At 43.9% G+C, this 23,077-nt stretch overlaps 1 protein-coding gene across 4 annotated transcripts in view; it reads right to left on the bottom strand.

Moving 5' to 3' along the window:
- The window catches only part of EDIL3 (EGF like and discoidin domains 3), a 681,338-nt gene that overhangs the window by 643,900 nt on the left and 14,361 nt on the right, over positions 1-23,077 (bottom strand). The gene's annotated exons all lie outside the window — the stretch shown is intronic.

Below are 23,077 nucleotides of genomic sequence, written 5' to 3'. Positions count from 1 at the left end.
AGTATGGTGGTGAAGAAAGAATGGCCATACTCACAGCATAACCATCTACAAAAATCAACACACCAGGCATAAATGGGGGGTGGGGACCTTCTGCCCTCCTAGCATACTCCACGGCATTACCAGTCCATGTGGGCATTATGGGTTTATATCCAACTCCCCTCCCAATGATATAAACCCATAATGCCCACATGGACTGGTAATGCCACTGACACCAGTAGGGTAGAAATAGCCTAATGCTGGGCACACACTGGAGCATTGTTGTTCCGATTTGACCAAATCAGAATGACAAACCGTGCATATCGTGCACTGTGTATGTAATGCATGGTATGTGCGCTCCAGCGGGCACATATGACATCATCATGTTTGATGTGCTGCACTATGCATAATAATGAAGGACAGAATGGGTGTTCGGGAAGGCAAATCACCCTGAACATCGGCGCGATTGCCTGTCATCTCAGTGTGTACCCGGCTTTACCTGGGATCGGTATGAATGACCACCGGACGTATGTCCGGCGATTGAAAACCCGACACCGGAAGACCGGCAGCAGTGATAATCCCGATGGTAAGTATCTAACTATCCCTAACCTTTTTCCCCCCTAACCCTAACCACCTTTAGGGGTGCCTAACCCTAACCTCTCCCCTTAGTGCCTAACCCTAACCCCCCCTGTAAGTGCCCAAAACCTAACCCCCCCCTTCCCGCAGCCTAAACCTAACCCTCCCGGGGGGGTGCCTAACTCTAACCTCCCCCCGGGGGTGCCTAACCCTAACCCCCACTTCCCCTAGCCTAACCCTAATCCTCCCAGAGGGATGCCTAACCCTAAGTCCCCCCAGGAGCCCCTAACCTAACCCTCGCCTCCGCCATGGCTGCCCGCCTCCGCCGCCTGGCTTACCTTTATTCGATATTCCAGGCGTCGGGCTCCCAGCGTAGGGATAATGATAAGTGTCGGGATTTCAGGACAGTCCCCTGTCCGGGACAGTCCCCTGTCCGGATTGCACAGTTGGGAAGCGGGCGGTCGGCATTTCGACCATCGGCTTCCTGACTGCTTCCCCTTTACCCAACCTGTGCATTGACAGGGAGAGTATGTCAAGATCTGTAGCAAGACGGGCACTGCAGATGTACTTTCCCGCAAAAACCCACTAAAACCGTCAAACTAGGTAGGGAGGGCGGGATGTCCAAACAGGCAAGAGAGACTACAAAGTGCCACAAGGCATCAAATACACCTAAACACACCCAAAACTAACCAATAAATGAGCCAAATCTACCTAAACAGAATCTAAGTATTTAACCTGTTCAGTGTCTGCTGACCCATCCAATGTGTTTAAAAGCCCACCAGGCATATTAAATGCCTTCTTTTACTCTTCTGACAAAAGTGCACCCTAGTGTGCGTGCAGAGTATATGCTTCTGTGATAGGGAATTTAGACTGCAAGATCCAGAGGTGCAAGGACTGATGTAAGTGACAAATATTATCTCAGTTAAAGCACTATTTAATATGTAAGAGCTATATACTGTATATATATATATATATATATATATATATAATTAGTTATGAACAAGTAATAGAACAATAACACTGTAGAAATGGTATACAATCGGGAAGCCGGCTGCCTTAATACCGGCAGCCGGCTTCCCGACTGTTATATCCCGGCGAGGGTGAAATGCCGGGCGTCTAGATGTAGACGCCTGACATTTCCCCGACGCCGGGAGAACGGTGCCCGGCATCCCGATTGAAGGGATGCCGGGCGCCGCGAGCGGACAGCCACATGGGGGAGGGTTAGGTTTAGGGCACCCGGGGGGGACTTAGGGTTAGGAACCCCCCCGGGAGGGTTAGGGTTAGGCTAGGGAGAGGAAGGGTTAGGGTTAGGCTCCACTGGGAGGACAGGGTTAGGCACCCCCCCGGGGGACTTAGGTTTAGGCAGCGGGGAAGGGGGGGGATAGGGTTAGGCACTTACACGGGGGATTAGGGTTAGGCACTTGGGGGGGGTTAGGGTTAGGCACCCCTAGGAAGGGTTAGGTTAGTCAGTACTTACCTATGGACGATCGGGATTTCCAGCGCTGTCGGGCTTCCGCTGCCGGGAACTCTGCTTTGGTCAGCCAGGCGCTGCCAGGAATCGGTATTTCATACCGATTCCGTAGAAATATAATGAAATCACAAAATAATCATACACAGTTCCAATGGTTGAAATATAAGTCATTAATCCATACTAATTGTACAGAAGCGTGGCTCAGAAAAAAAAAACCAATGACACAGACATATTTAAATGTCTCCGGGCTGCACAAGCCTATATAAATTGCATATCAGTGATGAGCTTTCTGTACCTCTAATAAGAAAACACCAGTAACCTCAATTTTGTATTAAATTATGCATAACAGAGCTAAGCATTTGTTTAATGTGTCTGGGCACTAAGTACAGTATGAAGGGAAATAATAGTTGTATAACCCTTTATGTGCTTCCATCTGTGTAGCAGTGTCCCTTATCTTATTCAGACCTTCTTTCCAAATGGGCTAGTAAAACTTTCCCCCTCTGTGTCAGCTGATCGATGAAGAAATGAAGAGACAGAATCAATGAGGCAGCAGTTCTGCAGATGACACACTGCACTCTTGTTAGCCTTAGAACTGTGGGGGAATAATATTATAAATTAAATCCTCTCAAACAGGGTGGTAACTAGCTATGGGTGACCAGTTCCTCCGCACAAAGCGCAATGCTTTGTGGGTGGCACCGTCCCACCCCACGGACCTTGCCCCTGGCTAGCAGTGTGCCTAGAACAGCACCCTGCAGCCAGGATTGCTTCTGCTGCACCCTCAGAGCATCCTCTGGACACTCTAGATGGGCACCCACACAGTATATGCAGCCGATCAGGCACCTTTAGGACGCCCGGTAAGCGCAGCACTTATCGGAGCTGCCGGTCATGCCCTCTTCTGCCCAATGTAATGACATAATGTGAGCAATGTCATGATGTCACACTCTGATGGGGCGGGACCGGCACAGAGTGCAACTATGGGCCTGATTCAGAGCCGCTTGTAAGCGGCCGCTCGTTCGCTCTGAGCGATGTTCGCACAACTGCGCAGGCGTATGGGTCTTAATGCGCATGTGCAAACCAGTCATTGCGGTCAGAAATCGTGTGCTCGCAAAACAGCGAGGGGCTGCTAATTAGATTGACAGAATGTACCGTTTGTGGGTGGTAACAGGGGAAGGTGCTTGAAAACGGGGTAGTGGAGATCCAAACGCAGGCGTGCCTAATGGTCAAAAGGGCGTTTAATGGGAGTCAATAATTAGTAAAGGAGCGTCATCGATCACGTCACTTAGTTGTCTTTTAGCCTGAACTGCTCGCAGTGATAGCGGTAAGAAAAACCTACCACAAGCACTGCGAGCAGTTCAGATGCCTTTCGATGTACCTGATTAATCTAATAAATACCGGAGATGACGTCTGATGCGAACGGCAAAGGGGCGTCTTTACAAAATAGCGAGCGCATTTTTCGTTCACTCGCTCAGACATAGAGGCATCAACAAACCGCAAAGAGCGAGCGCTCAATTTAAATAGCCGGCCCCTTTTTTGGAACAACCGTCCGCAAATAGCGTCCGGCTCTGAATCAGGCCCTATGCCCTGTTTCGGGTCTGCTCTCAAGTAAATACTGTATATACTCGAGTATAAGCCGAGTTTTTCAGCACATTTTTTGTGCTGAAAGTGCTGAGTAGCGTACCATGCGGGCCGCGGTGCAGGCTGTGTCACTGTGACACAGCCTGCACCGCGTGTGTAGCGCTGACCGGACGGAGTTCGGTCAGCACTACACACCGCTAAACACACAGCCGCCGGAGCCGGCAGCTATGTGTTTGGTGTAGTCAGCAGCCGCTGAGAGTCTGGACTCTCAGCGGCTACTGCTGCTCCCACTGCGGGAGCCATCTTCCAGCTCCCGCAGTGGGTAATGGGAGAGACGTCATCATGACGACGTCTCTCCCATTATGCAAAGCGGCGGAGGAGCCTGTAGCAGCGTCGGGACCAGGAGCGGGGTTACAGGTAAGTGTGTTTTTTTTTTTACATTTCTTTCTAGTGGGGGGGCTACTACCGGGGAGTACTACCAGGGGGGATATCGCTACTGGGGGCACTACCAGAGGGGGGGGGATTAATAATGGGGGAACTACCAGGGGGGGGATGTTGCTAATGGGGGCACTACCAGGGAGGGGGGGAATACTGGGGGCACTACCAGGGGGGATGTTGCTACTGGGGGCACTACCAGGGGGGGTTAATACTGGGGGTACTACCAGGGGGGGGATATTGCTACTGGGGGCACTACCAGGGGGGGATTAATATTGGAGGCACTAGAAGGGGGGGATGTTGCTACTGGGGGCACTACCAGGGGGGGATTAATACTGGGGGCACTACCAGGGGGGATATTGCTACTGGGGGCACTTCCAGGGGGGGTATTACTACTGGGGGCACTGCCAGGGGGGGATATTACTACTGGGGGCACTACCAGGGGGGGATATTACTACTGGGGGCACTACCAGGGGGGGATATTACTACTGGGGGCACTACCAGGGGGGGATATTACTACTGGGGGCACTACCAGGGGGGGATATTACTACTGGGGGCACTACCAGGGGGGATTACTACTGGGGACAGTACCAGAGGGGGGATTACTACCAGTAGCTGCTGCATTTCCCACCCTAGGCTTATACTCGAGTCAATAAGTTTTCCCAGTTTTTTGTGGTAAAATTAGGTACCTCGGCTTATATTCGGGTCGACTTATACTCGAGTATATACGGTAACTGTTTGGTTGCTTCTCCCATTATTATGATTGTGAATTTCAGTGAGAGGTTTTACATCCACGTTTTCTTTGTTAAATCAAAGGCTTTTAATGTATTCTTAGTACTTAGATAAAGGGCAAAGTTAAATTTGCTAAATGCATAAGAGGTATTTTAAAATAATAAGTATTTGATTTTTTTATTTAGCACGTAATTGAATATATCTGATATATTTCTTAAGTGCAAGAAGACTGTAAAGCGGCAATACTTGTTTCCTGAAAAGGTCAACAGACGCCCCCTCCTTCTACTGTAAAGATGCCCCTTTAGCGTACAGTATCTCTTCACTTATACACCTCACAGTAATGTTTGCAGTGTTCTAAGGAGGAAAGAAACATAATGACAGATGCTGTTACACAGCGTATGTGCTAAATTTAACCTGTTACCAGAGGCACAAGTGATAAAACAGTGAATAGCACTTCCACTGCTGCTTGTGAAACATGAATACAGATCTTTTATAGCCAAGAAGAACCAGCAGAGAATGTCAGTACTGAAAGATATCCCACATAGATGTTTAGACAGATGGATAATCCCAAACAATTGTTGGAAAAAACTAGGTACACGCCAGAAAGATAAGAGAAATTATGCATTTTTGACAGCTGAAACGATCCAGAAAACATCCGATTTTCTGTATACTGTACACACTACACAATTATCAACTGTATATTAACGATAAATTGAACTGAAATGTCGTGCAGCACTCGGGAGACAATATGGTTTTCGAATGACAGTCGACCCCAGGTGCTGTGTACACACTGTACAACAATCGAACCTACCAGCCAAAAATTGGCTGATAGTACAATTATTCACAGTGGGTACCTACCTTAACTCGCTACCATATCAGAACTGGGTAAAAATAGGCATACTTCTGCCAGGACAGCAATTTGTTCACCACTGTTGGAAAAGATTATTTCAAAGTGTGTGAAAAGAATACTGGAATAGTGTTCGAGGTCAGGTATATTTGTCCCTGGTTTCTGAAAAATCGATTTTCAAAAACCCAGGAAAAAGTTAGAGGAAAATAGGGGGAAGACCACTTTGGTTTTTCCACCAATTTGCCTCTACCAAAATGGACTCAGAGGTCAACCATGTTGTGCAGATAGATTTGTGTTTTGTTCTCCATGGTTTGCCTTTAATTAATCTCTGTGATTGATAATCAGGGGAAACTCTCACGGGAATAGTAACTCGGCCAGACAAAATTCTTAGTAAATTTACTCACTCACTGCAGAGTATCTGTGAGGGAAAACCTACTACTTGGTACAAGTGAGCTATAATTGCTGAAACTTCCAATATTTTGGTATTTGACAGTTAGGAAAGATTTATGTTTAGTTTGATTTTATTTCCCAGCTTAATAAAACTGTCTGAGGTAACTTGTACCCAAAACCTTGGACTTGTGTGATCTCTTGGCTGCTCTTCACTACTGTCTAACCCAGATGGTACCTGTTCCCCTAATCCTGTTACAAATGTTAAATAGATTTTTCAGGCCACATACCAACTGGTTTTATCTGTTTGTATGAGCCCTACATTTCCCTTCCCCAGTATTATAGCAGAACTTGAAATTCATGACCATATCAAAATTGTATTCAGAATCTCCTGAGGCTCCAGTGTGTCCACTTCTAGTGGCCCTGCCCCAAGCTGAGTGCACAGCCTTGGTGAATGTCGACACACACAAATGCTACTCAGGGGTGTTAGTGCATGACCAAGATAATACTATTGGTCCAAATTGTCACTTTCATTAACCTAGAACCTTACTCAGATGTGGATGAACGATTGAGGTCAGATCTGTAGATCTAAGAGTCCACCCAATCCGCTCTCACTATAATCTGCCAGCAATGGGCCTCCAGGAAGACCAGAGTAAATTCCTTCCTTACCTGTCCTCCTTCCCTTTGACTCCAGGGAAGGTTGGTCACCCTCCTGCATTCTGTGTACTTCCAAGTGAAATGGATGGGACAGGGGGCCACGTTTCTCATTCTCCTACCTTTAGCTTCATTGTACTATGAGGGTAGGGGATGGGGGTAATGACGCAGAGTGCACCCCTCCCCCCCAATGTGATCTCCTGCCTCTTGCCTCAGGGGTTGATTTTTTATTTTACCATGATACTAATACATATAAGACCACACATGACTTTTCACTTGTTCTGTTTAATTTACAGTAGTACGTTCAATATCCTTTATATTTATAATAAAAAAAGAATAGTAAATGTTTTATGTACAGTCATAAAAGGTCAAATCGCTGCCTGCACACACATATAAGTTGCTTTACTACAGACCCTCATTTACACATTAGTAACCAGCTTCTTTTCAGCCATAGGTATACGAATCCCCCTCTCTGCCTGAGGCTCATTCCTAGCACACATCCCAACTTGCAAGGTTATTGTCATGGACATGTAACATGTCAGTCACTGCCCTTCTCATAAGTTATACTACATGTATAGCTATATTTTTTTGCAATTATATAGTAGCTTAAGGCAGCAGATGAATAAAATAAAAAAGCACATGTATAACTTGCTTGATGAATGGTCTTTAAGATTGAAAATGATTCTCGTGAAAATAGGAAACATTTCTATATGTCATCATTTATATTTACAGTAACATGAGCATTATCAGTAACATTACACTATTTGTTGTTAAATACCTATTAAAGCACAATGGATACACGCAAAATATTGCGATTCCACAATTTTAGTTTTATCTAAAGAAAGAAAAACACCTTTCATTTTTGCAACCTTTCTTTTCCAGATAGGAGAATAATGCAGTAATACTGTAGATTATAAAAATTTTAGGAGCCCTTGAACATATAAGTCACAGAAGTCGGAGGTGTCCTCTTATTTATTTTTTATTATTCCATATACTACACAAGTTTAAAAAAAGATCAATAAAAAAAACTGATAAATGTGATTTACTTTACTGACATCTATACATTTCACCATATAACATTTTCATAAGGAATCATGGGACACAAGTGACATCACTACTCAGCATATACAGTATAAGCATATACAGGGGAGACAAACCTTGCATTGGAAAGTCTACTGTATTTAACAAACCTCACGGTGGTACAGTACATGTATCATTGCAATTCTTTTTCTGTTATATCTCTCCCTGGATGGTGATAACAGAAGAAAATCAATGACTGAATTAATTAAATATTTTTTTCAATGTTGAATATTTTTAAAATATTTATTTTGTTTAATATTTGAAACTTTTTTTCATTTCTTCTTTCTTGCCTAGTGTAACTGAAAACCCAAGTCTGGACTTTCAGACCTACTGTACAGTACACTGGGTCACGCATACACATATCCACTCAGACCGGCCTGGAGAAATGATTTTGTAAGTTAAGTTGAACTTTGCCATTTCAGGTCCATATTGCTAAGGCAGATGAGCATCGCTTAGCTGCTATGGGCAGATTTTAATAATAAATTTTGGCCATAGCAGTTAGATTTTTTTAATCACTGAATTTACCGTTATTGTCACTTGTACTAAAAATGCCCCATGAGCAGCAGAAAACATTTAGATTTGATATTGCAGCTCACTGATGGAAATTTCTGAAAGCTGTATACAGATGTTTTATCATACACTGAGCATGTGTGCACCATACGGCACGAGATGGCTGGCATTAGTGAAATGCTCCAAGATGAGTAGTGTACCATATTTTCTTTAAATTTTGCTGCTTAGGTGCATCGCAGACCAGAGGCGTCACTCGGTCTGCTGACACCCGGTGCGCACCCTGGATACCCCTGGGGTGCAGAGGGCATGGCCTAAATAAAGGGGTGTGGTCTCACAGGGATCCCGATAACATCACTACGGGGGCATCCCGGCATCCCCGGTGATGCTGGGCTGCCCCCGGAGAATGGGCATCCAGAGATCATCACTCCAGGGGATGCCGAACATCCCAGGGGAGGGGGGTTGCCCAGCATCCCCGGTGATGCTGGGCTGCCCCCTGAGGCTGGTGCCTTCACTGCTGCCGCCTCTTCTATGACAGGAGCCGGGTGTTGAAGGAGAATGTGACACTGCAGCGCTCGGCTCCTGTCACTGCAGAGGAGCAGGCATTTTGGTGTCATCCCCTCCGAGGGAGACACCTGGGTGGGCTTTCAACCCCCGCACCCTCCTCATGACTCCACTGTCGCAGGTGCAGCAAGAAGCCATTCACAGTGTATCAGAGATGTTAGGCTGCAACTTTAATCACAAAGGAATTGATATAACACAAGTACAAAGTAGCAGATTAATCACAATGAAACGTGGCTTGAGAAAAATCTACAGCTCCCAGTATTGGTCCTTTTTACACAGATTCAGACTCAGTTGCGCAATGATGTGCAAGTGCCACAAGCCCCAGTGGTCAGTGTATGCTAGCAATGTAGTATTGTCACCTCTAATTGTTTTAATTATGTGAATAAGACACACATTTGAAGAGAAAAATATGCCTGCCACGGCTGGGTCCTACAGGACCTGGCGCAGAAAGGAGCTATTTGGCATGACTTGAGCCACAGTGTATAAAGACACATCTGTAAATGGAGATGTTGTCCACATCAACTAACCAGATCATAACTTACATTTCTAGTAATGTTCAAATGATAACAAAAAATGGTTATTGTTATTGTGGGCCATAAATACTCCTCTGGGAGGCTGGTCTAGGTGAGAGAATTGGGGGTGTAGCTGCTAATCAGGTCATTTTCAACTAGGGATGGCCATTGGTGAGGTGTCCATCAATGGTTACCATTGATGGGCCCATCGGGGATTACCATCAATGGCATCAAAACCGTCTATGGTAACCATCAATGCTTTGCACCCCCTCGATGGCCACTGCTGCTAGGGGCATGGTAGGCCGTGGGCCAATCAAAAATGGAGGCGGGCTTAGTGGATGCCAGGGGCAGGGCCAAGCACCATCCTGTCAAGGAAAAACAAAGCACATCGACTCCCACTTATCCATCAATGGCGGAGAACCATTGGTTCTCTGCCATTGATAGCAAAGTAAGTTAACATCGGACGACCACTATCGATGTTTTGAAATCATTGAGAGTTGATGGCCATCCTTTATGTCAACCCATTTCTCGCTGTGCAATGCTACAGGGGCAGGAGACATGATGACATGATGATTCACAGTGTATCGTGCCATCAGCTTCTAGACTACACACATCACTGGGGAAGTGGACGTGAACTGGGAGGCTGGTCTACGCTACCTGGAGCCTGGAAGAACACCCCAAAACTTGAGTCTCTTGGACATTCCGGAAGAGGAGGTGAGTATTCTAAGAGTAGCACCACTTTTCTATTAGGCTACATGCAGAACAGTTCTCATGCATAATCCTTTTATTCTTCTTATTTTATTCTAATCTGAGAATAGATTAACTATAAACAATTGTTAATTTGCTGGAGGCAATCAACATTTCGTATGATAACACACCAAGAATTGTTTAACATTTACAGTGTACACATTAAGGTATTAATTAATAGTTGGCATCTGTAAAACATGAATAAACAGGATATGTTTTCCTGCAATGTTCTCCAGTATGTGTGAATGATAGCTCTGAGTAATAACCATACTTTACCATTCAGCAGGAAGGTACAAACAAAGTTCAGTAGCTGTGTATTAAAACATTTAACTGTAGAACAAATATTTTATAACTGGAAATTAACAATAAAAACTACAGATCAGATATTTTTCTAAAATGACAGGAATGCAGCTGTAGGAGAAGAACAATTGCAGGTTCACTCACAGTAATATAATATGCCACACAAAGTTGCCATCTGTAATGGAACTGGTAACATGCACATGGCACTGTGTGAAATAGTATAAATAATGTAATAAAAAACAGGCAACATGCCCCCTTCCCCAAATACTCAACTAGCTCCACTGATACACAGATTAGGCTGGCTTCCAAAACATTATAGGGAGACAATGAGTTCCTGTGTCATAGTACAAATCAGCATGAGACTGACCAAGGCAAGGTTGGTACTGTTACATCTGTTAGAGGCTGTCTCTATATATAACACCACACTCAGGGCCTGATTCGGACCTGCTCGCGAGCGCTGAGCGCTAGCAAGCGGGTCGATGGTGCCCTATTGCGCACGATGGAGGGAGTTCCGTCGTGTGCATACACGAGACCCGGGGAGCGACGGGGAAGCCGTCGCTCCAGGTCTCGCACCAAAGGGGGCGTGCTGTCGATGGTGAGTGACAGCACGCCCCCTTTGGTGGGCGTGCCGGGGGCGTGACAGCCAGATGGAGGCGTTCCCATGGGAACGCCTACCGTCTGGGTCCGGCCCCACTGACATCATTAGTGATGTCAGTGGGAGTGATTTTGGCTCTGATAGAGCCAAAATCGATCCAGGGCTTGCGGTCACAGAGACCCTACCGCAGGGTCTCGTCGCAAGCCCGATTGTCGTGATGGTCTTGACCATCGCGACCATAATCATGGACGCTCGCATAAGCTGTGGGTGGTAACACTCTGGTCAGAGCGTCCGGCTCTGAATCAGGCCCTCAGATTGGAGTTGCACTGTGCTTCTTTACTGGAGAACAGCATATAACAACAATTTATCTTTATGAACAGAACAGATACATAAACTGAACCAGCAACAGATGCAGACATATACTTAGGAAGTATAATACAAATAGTGCTTTAAACACTACAGGTACCTATATAAGAGGGGGAGGGAGTATTCCTATTTCGCTTTGACTATGGGATATTGGAATTTTTGTAGCACAACTTTTATAATCCAGGTCCCAGTTTTACAGACAGGGTCCTAGTGATTCTGATCTGATGTCACAAGGTCTGTTTAGTAAAAGTAAACTCATATGGAAATGGATGATTTTGGATGAGCCTAATACAGGAGCTTTCAGAGATAACTCCCATGTTAGGCAAACTAACACTGCAGACTGTAGTCACCATTATTGTCCATGTGGGCTGTGGTCTGGACCAATTTACTGAGGTCCTATGTTCACACGAGCCCAGGGTCAAACCGGGCAGTAAAGTCATGACATATAAACTCTTTACCATTCCGGGCTACTACCAGAGCTGCTATACCGACAAGAGACTTTTGTTATATAGCCCTGTAAAGTCATTCTTTATCATTACAGTATGTGGCGATAAATAGTTATGCTTTTCAGAGCCACAATGCCACCAATTTTCAATATACCCAATATAGTACATAGGCTAATGGGACACTAACCGAAATGGTTTTGTTTCTGTCTGTATGGCTCTAATGTAAATGTGATCACTACAATATGATAGCTTAGGGACGTGGCTCAATGGCAATATGTGTGGTCCTGTAGGAATGAAGTTACACCACCCCAAATTATAAGGCTATGATTGCACCAACATTCATGCCTCACAAGACTTCAATTTACGATGTTAAAAGGCCAAATTTCACTTTGCCAAAAGAGATTTTGACAGTTTTGTTAGAGGTCTACCTACTGCTATTGCTAAGTGACAGAGGGACAGATTCTTGAATAAACCAAACAGAACCTTGGCCAGCTCTGCCCCTTACCACAAAATTGGGCTTAATTCTGAGTTAGACACGATTCGTGTCTGCGTCTTTTGCCAGTCGCACGTATTGCAACTTTAGGCAAATGCCGCTACAGAGCCCTTCTTTGGTGTACATCTGTTAGTCCGAATGTGCAAGGACTGAGTTGCCCATGCCAGCATCTGTATCTGCTGAAATAACGCGTAGTGCATCTTTAGATGCACCATCAATCTCTCCATCAAATCTTGGTCCAGGCCTATGGCAGGGGCAAATGCTCCGTCTGAATATAGCCTCCAATTTGAGCGATTCTGAGGCTCTGCATGCAACCACTATCTGTGATATGCCCATAAGACGGACCATTGCCATGCATCCACTAAGTCACCTCCCAGTCACCGCCCAGGAATAGCCAATACATTTTCAAAACATGTGTCTCCTGTGCACCTCAAGCACATCTGCAGGAAGAGTAGGGATGGTCATCGGAAAGCAATGGTTGCCAACGATCAATGTTTCTGATCCAATGGCACTTGTTTTACCATTCAATTCCAGGAATGGGATGGTTGCTACCACTGAATGCTTATTTCCAATGGCTGCAGATGTCCTTCCTAAGTATGTATACCAGGGAGGAGAAACTCTGTTTCCATAACAGAGCTCATTTGTGCATTCTCAAGCAGTGGTTAACCAATCAAATTGATAACAGGTGTTGGTTACATGCCATCACAAGGCATATTGTGAAGACAGCAACTCTGCACCAATTCAACTGAGCCCTATGGATGGTCACCCCTAAGGTCGGGCTGATAGAGGTCTAATATGGAATCAGAGGGGCTGATACTGAGTCACACGCACAATGGCAGTAGCAGTGAGCAGCCACAGAAGCCTGATTTACTACCTTATGCTAATGCAGGAAACAGTAGGGCTAATGCGGGGGCTTGTGCATCTGCAAGTGTAAACTTGTGCCACCCAATGATTTTATGCCAGCCGCTGCAACCATCATCTTTAGTATTGGCCCATGCTAGGTGCAAGACATCCGTCAGAAATAGGCTTCCTTTCCCCATATGTACGACTCAGAATCACACAGAACATTTGATAGGTTGGGTACGGGATGCTGGCGGTCGGCAGGGCCGTCTCTTCCATTGGGCTTGTTGGGCAGTTGTCCAAAGGCCCGAAGCATCAAGGGTCCCGCCAGCCCCCCTGCAGCCGCGCCGTTTTTTCTTTTTTTTAAAGTACCACTTGTTCCGATCTGCCAGCCCCACCCCCCCCGGTGATGAGCGGACACCCCCCCGCGCGTTTGACAAGTACTGACCCTCCGCCGTCCATGTTACTACACTGTCCAGTCCGCTAGATCTGCCCTGCGCCAGTCAGACAGAGTCTCTCTGAGAGACGACTGCTGATTGACTGCCTTGATGCGCGAGCCACAGCAGCTCCGCCAAGGCTTGCTGCTGCTGGCTCCTTTTAGTGTGCCACTGCTGCCTGCCGCGCAGTGTCTGGTGCCAGACTGATCACTCGAGGATCCATCCGGTCCGTCATCATCCCGAGCTCTCTCAGCTTCCTCAGGAGTCAGGGCAGGAGACTCCTGTCCTCTTCCAGGCGAGCCACTGTGTCCTGACTGGGTGACCCGGTAGGTAAGAGCCTGGCCCTGTTTTCCACGACAAGGTCTGACTGGGCAATGGGCATTGCGTCCTTCATTAAGGTTTGGATTTGGGAATGAATGTTACATTCTCCACTCCCACTAAAAAAAAAGTGCAATAAATACCAGGTTAGAAAGAATAGATGGCACCAATATGGGCAGCCAGCAGGCTCCCTTGTGAACTATATGGTGGCTGTGTCATATTTAAAAAAAATGTTTATATATATTTAAACTGATTTTGTTGAAAGTACTACTAACTCTAAAGGTTTCATTTTATTAACCATTTACTGTACATTTTTTTCCCGTAAATGGGTGGGTAGGGGCCCCAGTGCATTGCTTTGCTCAGGGTCCACACTGCTGTTAAGACAGCCATGGCGGTCAGGATCCCGCATTCTGAGCGCCAACAGCCAGGATTTAAACTACATCCACTTTTGATAAAGGCCCACGACACTCACATGATTCTCCCAGGACCCTCCCACAAGTCAGAGTGGTCTGTGCACCTATTGTTCTGTTCCCTATTTTGCGGAAGGACAGATCCAGCCAAGTTCCGGTCAACTCAGAATAGGATGGACATACACAAAAAATGCTGTATGCAAAAACTCTCAACTTGCGTCCATGCTCAGAGATCTGCCCGACTAAGAATCAGGCCCAGAATGTGTACCACATTTCATCAGGGACCTCAACAATGCAGCGAATGGGATTCCCAAGAATAGGACTCCACAATTCAGGTAAAGAGGAATGGAAATAGCCATTTATTTGCAATGCAATTGATTCTGCATGAATGTATCAAGAGACAGTGATTAATTAGCAAGCGATAGTACAAAAGTAAGCCGTTTTCTGTACACTCAAAAATATATATAAATTCAAGCGCACTGATAGGGCACAGTCAGTTTTAACTTAAACAACCTCAGTTATATGGTTTTAAAAACCTTAGAAATTATTTCAAGTTCCAGTTCTTCAATAGTCCAACTTCACTTCATTATTAAATCTTCTTTATACTCTATATGCTGTTCCCTCACATCTAGTTTTACATGTAAATCATCACGAGATATACAGAGGGAGAATTATACAAGATTGCACATTAATTGAACATCAGGTGCTGGACACTATTTAAATTGATCACTGGACTTGACTATAAAGAAGATTTAATAATGAAGTGAAGTTGGACTATTGAAGAACTGGATGATGATGCAAAATAAGCTCCCAAAACAGGCGTGGAAATTACAGATTTACAAAATTACCCAGATGTATAGGCAGCACAATATTTTGGTGGGTTAATTGGACTCTGGTAAAAAATTAACCTTGGTGTCTGTGTACTGAACATGTGATAGGGAACATAGATTGTAAGCTCCACTGTGGCAAAGACTGATGTAAATGACTAAATATTGTATGTAAAGCGCCGTGAAATATGTGTGCGCTATATGAATAACTGTTAATGAATAAATGTAGATGTACTGTATATCTACAAGTAGCAGTAACTGACTGGCACAATATCTTGCATGAAAGTTTGATGTGTGGTCAAATTTAAGAAATATATGTTACGAGTATTGATTCCTCTAACTCAGTGGTTCCCAAACTTTGCTCCGAGGCATCCTGGGGTGCCTCGGGACACTTGCAAGGGTGCCTCAGGTTGGTGGGCCAGCACCAAATGAAATTATTTATGGTCAATGTAATGTAAATATTTGGACAAACTGAAGCACAAACCTGTCCACCACCACATCACTGAGCCCAAGGATGACAGGTAAGCACAATTGACTTCACTGTACTACTTTACTACATTTTTTCTGAATTTCTCAATAACAAACTTTTGGCTTAAGGGTGCAGTGAAAACAATGCTGAGGCACTAGGGTGCCCTGATTCAAAAAAGTTTGTGAACCTCTGCTCTAACTGGTCTTTAAAAACATAAAGTCAAAGTGACCATATTAAAAGGTTTCTTTCTAAAATATTCTTCACCCTACACTGACTCTCTGCAGGTCTGTTGGATTTACAACTACAGGTCTGGTAAAGCATTGTAGCACTAGACATTTACTAAAGATCAATTAGACAATTGTTGCTTCTGTGTGAGCTTTGATCACAGCAAGCAAAAGGGAAACCTGCCAGATACAGTATTCTGTGCCTGTAGGGTTTTCCCATATACCAAGGATACACATCTTGAAGACAGGAATCTTTATACAATACACTGACAGGAAAAACTAAGAAAAGCAGTGAGGAAGCCGAAAGACATATTTTGACACTAGATCATTTAAAACTTTAAAATCTCAGATTTTCATCAACAGTTTTTTTTTTAGTCATTTGATATCTCTCCATTGAAATTTGATAAATATTGGAAATTCAGAATGAGCTCATTTCCCAGCAGAGGCTGCAACCATGTCTATGACTATGTAAAATCAATGCAATCAAAAGCTATACAGAGCATGCCCTATGCCAAAGGCAGTGCTGAAATAACAAAAGGCAATATACAGTATCATACTAGAACCATATGTAGCAAGAGGTAACAACACAACAAAAGCAAAGCCTAGTCCAATTGATCTGTGCAATTGTCTTCCTAGATCATAATGTAGAAGAAGTGTTTTGTGGGCATGTCATGGGAATGTTCATGGAATAAGGGACCATTTTCAGATCAGCATATGCAAATATCTGGTTGTGCTCTCAATCGGATCTCTTGCGCCAAGGATAGGGCTTGTGGAAATATGTACCGGTGATAATGGCTGCTGGGTCCTCTAAGTATTTACCTTTTACATGCACATTCTAAATATTTATTTTATTAAAGGCACATTATAGTATGATATCCAGTCATGGGGCTAAATGTAACAGACTGTAAGCTTGGTTTAGCCTTTAACATGCTTGCTGCTCAAAAATACTAGCATACTCGCATGTATTCCCGCAGCAGCGCCGACTCGCAGTCTATTGCATTTAGCCCATGATGTTGACAGTCGAAATGTCAACACCAGAATGTTGACATGTACTGATTGCTGTTTGAAGGGTTAGGTTTAAGCTTAGGTTTAGGGTTAGGGCTCAAATAGTGGATAAACGGTATGTTGAGATGCCAACTGTATGACCATGCCAGCACTGTGTATGGTGACATGTCGAATATGTCAACATTCTTACTGTCAAAATTCTGAATGTTGACATAATATACAACACCCAGAAGAATTTGCCTTTTTACATGCAAGTCATTTACTTTTCCACCAGACCATGTTGTGCTACGCATAGAGAAATCAGTATATACATTCACAGCGGGTTGGGTTCTCGACGGTCGGGATCCCGCCAGTCAAAATACCGACAGCGGCATCCTGACAGTCAGAATCCCGACACCCATACTCTAGGTAAGTAGAGTATGGGTGTAACCCTCTTTCCCCGTGCCTAAACCTAACCTTCCCCTCCCCATGCCCTAAACTTAACCCTCCTCCCTTAGTGCCTAAGTCTAACCCTCCCCCTAGTGCCTAACCCTAACCCCTAACCCAGAAACCTAACCCTCCCATAAACCAACCCTGTCAGGATTCCGGCGACGTTATTTAGACCGTCGGCATCCGGATGCTGACTACCTTCCATTTGCAGCATATGACACTTTGTTTTAAATTAACAGGTCTAGGAAAAGTGTGTTTATTCTGTTACTTAGCTCTGCTAACCTCTACGAATGGGGAAAATTAACTAGCACAAAGATTAGTAGCATGACCCAAACCAAGGCATTACCTGGTTGAAATTATAATTTTCAAAAGAGAATAGACATACTGCATAACATGTTACCCAATCAAAGTCTGGAAAATATATTTTAAAAATATAAAGTCAAATAATGTTCTTATACTCAACTGTCTGAAAATGACAATGACCTTGTTACACGATATATAGATTTTCCTCTACGTTAAAATGATCAGTTAATTTGCAAGAATCTGCTCAACAGAAATAAATCTCTTGAAAGTCTAATTTCCTTATTTACATGACAATTCATATTAACCATTTTTATTAGCAAACGGCTTAACATAAAACACAATGGTTTGCAATCCAAATGTTGACACTTCTATATCTGTGCGATAAATCTGTTCATTACATTAACAAATAACATAGATAATTAATTATTGGAAATCTTCACTCTCTCCCATGAGACTTACTGAAGTGGGTTCAACAATAAATTCCAATTTTACACCCGTCCTGAATATATATATATAGCTGTTCCAGTTACAGTGTTTGTTTTATCATGTTATCAGGGCTCAGCAATTCAAGTTAAGTTTTGTTTTCTAGACCAAAATTATTTATAATCCTTATATTTTCTTGTTCATGATATGGTAGCATTTACCCATTCGTTACTTTTGTAAGTACTGTACATTAAAGAATAATAGTAAACATGTATACAGCACCACAAGTAAAACAGAGCTACATTGTTTACTAAAGTATGCTTTTATAAAGATGGATGGATGGATGGATGGATGGATGGATGGATGGATGGATGGATGGATGCACTACAAAATTAATTTATTTTAAATATCCCAGTTAATTACTTTTACCTATGCTGAATTAATATATTGATGTTAAGGGTGTTTTTATTAAAAGATCAATTAATTAATTTAGCACAGATAATTGCAGAAATAAATTCGTTTGGAAGTTTGAGCACAGGCTATTTTTCACAATGTGAAGGGAGTAATATTGCAGGGTCTATATATAGCATCTATGTATATTATATTACTATGACCTAGCTATCATCAATATCCAGTGTGGCTTTTACATACCAATGGGCATTGCTACATACAGTAGCAGAGCTGCCTTATTGAGTTTCTACTTATTTTTAGATATTTTCATGCCCTAGCACAGTGCCTCGTAACATTTGCCTTCAGGGACCACAGATAGTGAAAGATTTAGTGATTAGCCAATTTAGTTCAAATGTACCCATCTGGGACCAATTACCGGGCTGATATAGATAACTGGTTTGAGGGCCAATGTTCTTCAAGAAGACCAATTCATTTGTGGATTTCCAATGAGCCTGATAGATTGCGCTCTTGCAGGGAGACTCAGAGTAACAATGCACCAGGTTTTACGTCCACCTGTATGTTCCCAATTAATCATTTATGTCCAGGCTGCAGAGAAAATGTAAAAAAGAGGAAACATGCAGGGATGACAGCCAAGCTGTCCTTTACATGAATACTCTTATAACACTGAACTTCATGTTTAACATTGACTTGAGAACTGACCTGGAACATGTTATTTGACCAATTTACCACAAACTTGTCAGGATATTCTTAGTCCAATATTTTTTATTTGTCATGTAAAATATAACAATCTGAACGCATTGTATCCATCTATCTATCTATCTATCTATCTATTGCTGGTTTTTTTTGCAGGATTTTTCTATCATTTGTTAATGTGTTGCTAAGCCCTCTGGTAAGCCAAGCATTGTATAGCTTAACATTTTTATTTCTTTCTACTCCATTTACTCTTTTTATCTTCTCTAGTATTCCTGTCAATTTTAGGGTACATTGAAAATTTCTGTACTGTACCCTTTCAATTTGAAATGGGCATTCAGAATACACTGCATTTCTGCATGAGCTGTGCTCCTTTCATCTGGCATAGAACAAAACAAAATGTAGATCAAACAGGAAATTAAAAAGAAGTGATTGATCCTTATGAGCATTTCAATAACATTTGGAGCAATGCAAGAGGAACGGTCAGAGGACCATAGAAACACGCTTCACTATTTTTCTGTGTAGACTTTATCAAATATGATTTAAAGGCCAAATTCACTTTTCACTAGTTATCCTTGACTGTTATCCTTTAAGGAGTCTATGTACTAAGCCTTGGAGAGAAAGAAAGTGGATGGAGATAAAGTACCAACCAATCAGCTCCTGTCACTTTTCAAACACAGCCTGTAATCTGACAGGAGATTATTGGTTGGTACTTTATCTCTGTTCTCTTTATCTCTCTCCAAAGCTGGGACGGGTACTAGATGCCGGTGCTCGGGATCCCGACGCCGGCATCCCAACAGGGTTAGAATACCGACACTTTGTTAGTCGACACTAACCCTTCCCCTCAACCCTACCATAACCTAACCTAACCCTCCCCGGTGGCTAACCCTAACCTCCCCCCCTAGTGCCTAAACCTATTCTCGCCCTCACCGTGCCCTAAACCTAACCCACCCCCTATCCCCTCTACTTGCCATTGGGATGCCAGCGCCGGGATTCTGACAGGTGTCGGGATTCCAGCGCCGGCATTCTGACCGCTGGAATCCCCTCAATCAGCATTTTAATCGAATCACCCAAGGCTGTGCACATAGGACCTCATTCAGAGCCACTCGCCAGCGTATGCAAATTTTTCAAAGTGACACAATGGGAAGTGATCGCTCGCCAAGGCATAAGCACACCCATCGCTCTGTGTATGCAGACACCCATTAGCGTATGTAGAGACGCCCACTAGCTCACATCATCTCCAGGAAGTGTATTAAAACATTGGTACATTGAGCACCATGGGTAGCGATCGCCGCGCTTGTGGTTGCTTTACCCTGCCGCAAGCACTGCGAGGACTAAAGTGTAAAAAACAAGCATGTGACGTGTACTATGATGCTGCCTGTTAATTATGCGTGCCTTAAAAACGGCGTTGAAACACTCAGGCACGCCTGTGTTCGCACCTCCACTCCCCCGTTATTAGTGTCCTACCCCTGTTACCACCCACAAACGGCCTCTCCTGTCACTCATTTCACTGGGCTGTCTTTGCTGGGCGAGCGAGCGGGCTGCGATCGCACAGAGTAGTTCACGCACGTGCAGAATGAAGCGTGCACATGCGCGTTCGCAAACCATTGGCCCGCTTGCGGGCAGCTCTGAATGAGGTGCAGATGCCTATGTACGCTGTGGGGCTTAAAGGCACTACCAATAGGCAATAAATAATTTGATTTGGTGCTGAACCAACAACCTGAGGCACCCCTGCAAGTGTCCAGAGGCACCCCAGGGTGCCACTTTGCACAGTTTGGGAACCACTGATACAGATAAAACAGTTTGTATAGAAAATCCATCCCAAAAATACTGTGGGATAGTCACGCTCAATGAGTGGAGAGAAGGCAGCACACTGCCAGGAACCTATCTGCTGGCTCCTTCTGCCTAACCTGACAGCAGTCAAGGTTTGGGATAATGGCTCAGGCATTATCTATGCAGCACTTCTCATGTTGCAAGAATGCAGACAATGCGTGTGGGGCCACAATCTGGGCCTCTGGTTCCTTTTTGCTACACAACTGTATTTATGATAAAAAAATAAGATTACATTTGATACAAAGACATTAACAATATTCACCTATTTATTTATCCCTTAGTATTTATAGCTAGAGGTGTATATTTCATTACATAATTAGTGTTAAAATACTTTTTTCAAATGCTCTTAACCTCTTCAACTTTCCCCCATGGTTTCCAGGCTAAGGCGTGTCTGGTGTAGGCTTTTAAGCTCCGTGAACAGCAAGCAGGATATTTCTGAAAATGGATTTTGGTTAAATATTAATGCTGTCAGGTTTCAATGGGGTCACAACGTTGCACTGCTGCATTCACCGTCTAATGAGGACCTGCTAGAATAACAAATCTGCATACAGTATGTATAACAAGTGGGGAGGTAAGGGTGACAAAATAGTTTGGATTTGTTTTCTATATAACTTCAGCCGTCCCCTTGAATGTAATTGCTAGTTATTGATGTTAGTAAAAGAAGTGACTTGTCCATTGGTTTTCTGTCTTTGGCAATGTAGTCATATCTGGTACCAGTCCCAAGGGGAGATGTATCAAGTGTTTGAGAGATAAAGTAGAGTAGTAGAGTCAGCTTCTAAAAAGTGATTTTCAAAGACTGTACTACATAAATGACAATTAGAAGCTGATTGGTTGCTACGGGCAACTTCTTCACTTCATCTCTCTTCAAGGCTTGATACCCCCCCCCCCAATGTTCTGTCAGAATGGAGTGTGGTCTTCTAGGGGTATGCAGTCGGGATGTCGACGATCTGAATGCCGACCGTCGGCATCCCGACTGTCTAATCCCGGCAAGGGTCTAATCGCCTGTCATTTTACCTACGCCGGGAGACCGTCGCCCGGCATCCCAATCGAAGGAAAGCCGGTCGCGGACAGCTGCAGGGGTGGTGGGATGGTTAGGTTTGGGGCTCCCGGGGGGTGCACTTAGGGCTAGGCACCCCCCTAGGAGGGTTAGGGTTAGGCTAGGGGAATGGGGGGAAAGGGTTATGCACCCCCCCAGGAGACTTAGGGTTAGGCTGCAGGGAAGGTGGGGTTAGGTTTAGGCACTTAGAGGGGGGGTTAGGGTTAGGCACTTGGGGGGGGGGGGGGTTAGGATTAGGCACTTGGGGAGGGTTATGGTTAGGTACTCCTAAGGGAGGGTAAGGATTAGAAAGGTTAGCAATACTCACCTTAATTTACGATCGGGATTTTCACCCTTGCCGGGCTGCCGCTGTCGGCGTCATACTGATTCCCTTCTAGGGAGGTGATGAAGCATAGCTAGAAATGTCCACTTCTTGAAGGTGCAATTGTACAGTATTAACCAACATGCCCAATAATGATGCTATTGATTTAAAGCTGATTAAATTATTTTGCATCCCAGTCAATTTCAAGCCACATGGTGCATCTTATGTTTTGGCCAGAAGAATAGCAAATATAACCTGTTTAGTTATTTCATTGGATGCACAGCAGTACAAGTGGTCAAATACTAATTAGTACATATTACTAAATGGACCGGTGCAATATAAAATTATGGCTGTCAAATACATGTATATTTATGTGATTAAAAATAGTGTAAAACCATAATGGACTGTAATTAGGTAATGGTACATTATGGAAACTCACAGAAATTAGAGAATGAAAGGACCTTATCTGATTGTGTACCTATGATGATAAAATCAGCATGCCTACATCTCACAGGCCCATGTTTCTGCTGCAACCAAAGACACAAGATAATAAAATAATACAAAGAGAGCAGCGGTGCGAGCATAAAAACCTCAGAGGGCTTCCTCAGGGAAATGTTCCACGTCCCTATATATGTAGCACATGCCCAGATCAAAATACAGTATTATTCATAAATATTAAATCGGAGTTATAATAACACAATTATGTATTATGTAGAGAATAGTTGGGTGATTAAAACTAACCCGGATGGCTATGTATTTATGTTGCAATAGATATATTTTCTTGCTAGGTCAATGAGCAGCGTAAGATCATCAATTAGGAGGACGGCAAACACATTT

This window comes from Taudactylus pleione, unplaced genomic scaffold, assembly GCF_031769625.1.
Source record: "Taudactylus pleione unplaced genomic scaffold, aTauple2 ptg000792l, whole genome shotgun sequence".
NCBI lineage: Eukaryota > Metazoa > Chordata > Amphibia > Anura > Myobatrachidae > Taudactylus > Taudactylus pleione.
This window is presented reverse-complemented; position numbering and strand designations above follow the sequence as displayed.